Consider the following 6,154-nt stretch of genomic DNA (forward strand, 5'->3'; position numbering starts at 1 on the left):
GTTCAGACTCAGATATGGCCTTAGTTCAACTTGTACTTACTTCCAAGCTCCGCAGTCTTGGGCTAATTGTGGTAGGGTAATCTGCTGCACCCCCGACTACAAGAGTGAACTCCTTTCTTCTCCCTTGGTCACACAGTCCCTGGTGCTCAGGTTTTTTTACCTCATCTCTGTGTGTTCGCTAAACATTTCAAGTTAATGAGCTACCTAATGCTGAAACGCTTTCCATTATAGATATAGATTGCTGTATCTGTGTCTTTAAATGTTAAGAAAAAGGTGTGTGTTCCTCGCTCAGCCATGTCTACCCTTTGTGATCCCATGGACTGTAGCCCGCCAGGCTCCTCTGTCCATGGGATTCTCTGGGCAAGAATACTGGGGTGGGTTGCCATTCCCTTCTCCAAAAGGAAGGCAATCTTGTAATAATCTCACAAAATTAATAATTGAATATTTCTAAAGGCTCTGTGGCACCTCCCATATTTTAAGACATGAAAATAGAATTTATACCCAAAACCAGTTCAAAGTATCCAAGAAAACTGTGGTGGTGGTTTAGTTGCTAAGTCGTGTCCAACACTTGAGATCCCGTGGACTGTAAACATGTCAGGCTCCTCTGTCCATGGGATTCTCCAGGCAAGAATACTGGAGTGGGTTGCCATTTCAAGTCACCAAAATAGTAAAAAAAAAAAAAAAAACAGATCAATCATGGCAACCTCATAGAAACTCACGTAGCATAGAAAAGAAAAAAAAAACTCAGTTTTTTGAGGTGAGCTGATATATAAGCTTGAAACATTAATCTTACTAGCAGAGTCTGCAAGAAGAGGTAGGAGTGCATTGCGTACATATATAGCCTGGAAGTTTCCCTGAGTTTACTGGATACATTCAGCCGATTTTCCCATACCAGGAAGTGGCGTCTTACCCACCCACATGTGCACCCCTTTATTGAAAATTTTTACTTTAAAATCTTAAATGTTCACATTGCTATTTTAAAATAGATAACCAACAAGGACCTACTGTATAGCACAGGGAATGTTTCTCAGTATTCTGTAATAACCTAAATGGGAAAGGAACTTGAAAAAGAATTGACACAAGTATATGGAAAACTGAATCACTTTGCTGTACACCCAAAACTAACACAGCATTGTTAGTCAGTTATGTGCTAATATAAAATGAATTTTTTTTTAATTTAAAAATAGTCTTAGTGAAGTTGTCTTTTGTAAGCCTTATGTTGTCTTCAAACATTTGACATGAGAAACTAAAATGCAAAATACTCTCATATAACCCATTATTATCTCACAACTATAGAGTCATATTGAATCAGGTCATTCATTCTCTCGAGGATCTAATTACCTGTATTACTTTATATAGAGTCCAAGGAGAAGGAGTGTGGATGCTAGAGAAGAGAGATTGGAACTTGCCATTATGGTGAAGAAAATGCATGATATAGAGACATTTCTGATGGACTTGGGGAGCCCCAAATATAAACCATGGTGCAAAAATGTACAACAGAGTCCCGTAAAGAGAATGCAACATAAAAGGAAGGAGTCAACAGATGTGAGTCCTTGAGATGGAGACAAAAAACCACTTCAGATACAGGGCTGCTACCAAAACTGGAACAGGGAACCCTCTGAACCCAGCACCCTACTGATGATGCACTCCCAAGGTTGAATGAAGTGAAGATTCTTTGGAATGCTTTGGAGCCTGAGTAATTCTTCCAGCTGATCCTACCATAAATGAGAGAAGAAGAAAAAACGGTTTTCACTTCTTAATTGTGAAACAATTTTAGACAGTGCAGATCCCCTACTGGTACCAGGATTTTGGAATTCTGTTCAGAGTAGCTAATACTGCCAGCTAACGTCTCGGATTTGCTGGCAGTCATGAGGATGACCTCCAGTATCAGCAGCAGTAGATTATCTTAACCTAACAGAGGGCAGCAGGAGCAAGAAAACTGGGACTTCTTCTAGTGGAGGCAGAACCCTCAAATCATACTGTAGAACACAAAAAGACAACAGGATCAGAGTCCTGCTACTGCTGCTAAGTCACTTCAGTCGTGTCTGACTCTGTGCGACCCCATAGACGGCAGCCCACCAGGCTCCCCTGTCCCTGGGATTCTCCAGGCAAGAATACTGGAGTGGGTTGCCATTTCCTTCTCCAATGCATGAAAGTGAAAAGTGAAAGTGAAGTCGCTCAGTCGTGTCCGACTCTTAGCGACCCCATGGACTGCAGCCCACCAGATTTCTCCATCCATGGGATTTTCCAGGCAAGAGTACTGGAGTGGGGTGTCATTGCCTTCTCCGATCAGAGTCCTAGATAGTTTAATGACTATAGTTATACATACAGAGACACATACAGTTCTTTCAGAATTTCTAGAAGTTACTACAAAGAAGTGGGATTTCTGTGTAAGCAAGTAGACTTTAAACCGGAGCTATTTGAATGTTGCACCCCTGAACTGATGAGTCCTGTAACCTTCCAGATGTATACATACTGATTTAATGATCATAAAGTACAACCAACATACACTGTATTTCCATAAATGGTGCTCCCCTCCATCCAGTTATTAAAACCAGAAATTGTGGATTCATCCCTGATTTATTTCTGTTTTTCACCACCCATGTCATCCTTCGTTGTTGTTGTTCAGTCACTAAGTCATGTCCGACTATGTGTCACCCTATGGACTTCCATGTGCCAGGCTTCTCTCACCTTCACCATCTCCCAGGGTTTTCTCAAATTCATGTCCATTGAGTCAGTGATACTACTGAACCATCGTATCCTCTGCCACTCCCTTCTCCTGTTGCCTTCAATCTTTCCCAGCATCAGGGAAAAGGACTCTTTTCTAAAGTCGTATCTTCACATCAGGTGGCCAAAGTATTGAAGCTTCAGCTTCAGCATCAGTCCTTCCAAAGAATATTCAGGGTTGATGTCCTTTAGGATTGACTGGTTTGATCTCCTTGCAGTCCAAGGGACTCTCAAGGGTCTTCTCCAGCAACACAATTTGAAATCATCAGTCTTTGGTATTCAGCCTTCTTTATGGTCCAACTCTCACATTCGTACGTATCATCCCAAGTCTTATTATCTCTACTTGAATGTCTCAAGAATCTGTCCCCTTTGCTACATTACTCACTGTCAACACATACATTGAAGCCATCACTCTCTCCATCATAGAATACTAGAACGAAGCCCAGTTCATTCGCCTCCTTCCATCGCCTCATAAATCCATTTTCTGCAGGGCTGTTTTGTAAAATGCGATTCTGATTATGACTTCATTTTTATATCTATTTTATGCTTTCTCACTTTTCTCAAGATAAAAGCCAAAATCTTTAACCTGGAACTGAATGATTTAGACTCTTCATTCCTTATCAGTCTTGGGGAAGCCTCACTAGCTAACTGGCCACAAAGATAAGGATAAATTTCAGTAGTCCACATCCTCAGAGTACTCTGTTTCTCTTCTTTAGGACCATATCAAACCAATAATTAATCATTTATATCATAATGTATGTGATTTTTTATGTCATTATTTATTTGATGTCATCTTCCCTACTAAACTATAAGCTGTTCATAAACCGGATTGCTTACCTATATTTCTGCCCAACAGCATTCCCAGTGCCCAGGAGATGCTTGTATCTATGAGATAGAAGAGAAAGGAGAAAAAAAAAATGAGTATTTGTGAATCTCCTCAAAGTAGCTTTTACAATGAGGGTTTGCTCCCACCTAATGCATTTGCACTTTCCAATAGGAAAAAAAGTTGTACTAAAGAAAATTTTTAAATCTAAGTAGATTTTATATCCTTTCTAGGAAATTCATTTGAATATTCACACCTTCTCTTGCCAATATGTCTCAAAGTCACACATTGAGGAAAAAATCTGAGAAAATTCTGAGAACAGCTGGTTAGCATATTTCTTGATTAAAGAAAAAAACTTACATAGGAAATAAGTAAAGTCATGAAGATCAGACCTAGTTATCTCCTTCTCAAAAAAGAGAACCCAAGTATAACCCTTTCATCTAGCTTTCTCTAAGGAAACAGCCACAAGAGCCATTCTAGAAAATCTTAGATAAAGGTTAGATGCTTTCAGGAGGCCTCGGTTCCTTGGCCCTTGTTCATAAGCAAGCCCAAATTGAGGTTGCTGAAAGTCGTTCAAGCTTAGTGCAATCCAACAACCATTCCAAAGCATGGAGTGTGTATACATGGGAGGAAAAAGGTAAATTGCTACTGTGCTTGTTCAAATTTCAATACAAAGCAGAAAATGAGTGAGGAAGGCAACTTTTAGGTAGATCATTCAAACATACAGTAAAATCCAATCAGTACATTTAATTACAAAGAAAAGGATATCACTAAAGAAATCATTTCAAGTATATTAAGAACTGTACAATAAAGATATTAAAAGTTAAACAGTGACTCTCACTCCACTTGCTCTACCTGAATAGATATAAAAAATAAAACACCTGAAAAACATAAGGCAAATGATTTCTGACACATTTGGCTAGCTAGCATAAAAATATATGTTGCTATATGCAAACAGGTCAAAAAGAAATCAAACTAAAACTATTAAAGTGAGGATAACATGTATGTTTGTTTTCTAGGGCTACCACGACAATGCACCACAGACTAGAATGCTTAAACTACAAGAATTTATTTTCTCATAGTTTTGGAGGCTAGAGGTCTGAGCTCTAGTTGGGATAGGACTGGTTTCTCCTGAGGTCTTCTTATCTTGTAGATAGAATCTTCTTTCATTATCTTCAGATGGTCTCCTCTCTGTATCTGCATCTCAACCTCTTTATAAGGATGCCAGGTATATTGGATTTGAGCCCATTAATATTATCTCATTTTACCTTAACTACCTAGCTCCAAATACAGTCACATTCTGGATGTTAGTATTTCAGCATATGAATTTTGAAGGTACACAATTCAGTCCATAACAACATGTCTATTAAAAAATAACCTCATATTTTTCTTTTACTTCTTATTTGCTTATTTTTTTATTGATATATCATCCACATACTATAAAATTTGCCTTTTAAAGTGTACAATTATATATCACAGGACTCTCTAGGATGGAAGTCTGCATATATTTGCTTCCAGGAAGGAACCTGTTATTTTTTAAGTATGAACTTACAGAAACCAAGCACTCTTCATAAAATAATGTGAATAATTTAGTTGAGACATTTGTGAAAATGAGAGGGTACCATTTTTTTAGCAGTTGAATAGAATTTTTAAATACCTATCAAAATTTAAAATGGTAAATTCTTCAATTTTCTACCTTGAATTTCTTACCTCTGTAACTCAACAGTTTATTTAAACCTTGGAATTCAAATATATCTTAGTTTATTTCCCAACTAAACTACCCATTATTTAAATGACAGTGGCTCATAGCCAAGAAATTGTTCATTCCCCAAATATCCCTCCATAATAAGAAGATGTCGCTTGACTAACGCTCTTCCAGAAAGAAGTACAATGAGCTATAACTTGACTCTAGGCAAAAGTGGAACTGAAAGTAAAGAAGGGCATTTAAATCAGTGCTATTTTTCATGATGGCTAAATTGATTCAAAAGCTCACAGAAGTCAGTTAGTACTAAATACATAAACTAGTACTAAAAATAAATACATAAATATATTAAATAGTATATTTATGTATATTATTTATATTTTATGTAAAATACTAAGACAAATACATAAAATATTCCTAAAATTAGTACTAAATACATAGTATTAAATACATAAAATAGTACTAAAAACAGAATTTTGTCTTCAGTAGAAACATTACAATGTTGCACTTAGATCTAACTGGCCCAAATAGTCTGTTACTCTCCAACACTCATCTTTGTTTATTTTAATATACAGTAAAGGTTTCATTAACCTTTAAGGTGAATGTAGCACATGGTGAGTAATGTTTATCACAATAGTATAAAAAATGACTTTAATTGATATTTAATGTTTCCTCCTTTTCTGAAATATTATTTTTCTTTGGTTTTGTGTCAACCAGCTTCCTTTGAAATTCTCACAAATAGCTTCCCAGCACTTTTGGCTAGGAAATCACAATGAACCAGTCCTGAAGTTTTTCTTCATTGATTGTCAAATTGACTTGATTATCTGAAGACCTTCTTTCAGATTCAGGATAGAAGCAAATGCATCTCTATGCGGGCCACCAGTCAGAGTGGCAGGTATTTC

This window comes from Bos mutus, chromosome 14 (assembly GCF_027580195.1).
Source record: "Bos mutus isolate GX-2022 chromosome 14, NWIPB_WYAK_1.1, whole genome shotgun sequence".
Lineage (NCBI taxonomy): Eukaryota > Metazoa > Chordata > Mammalia > Artiodactyla > Bovidae > Bos > Bos mutus.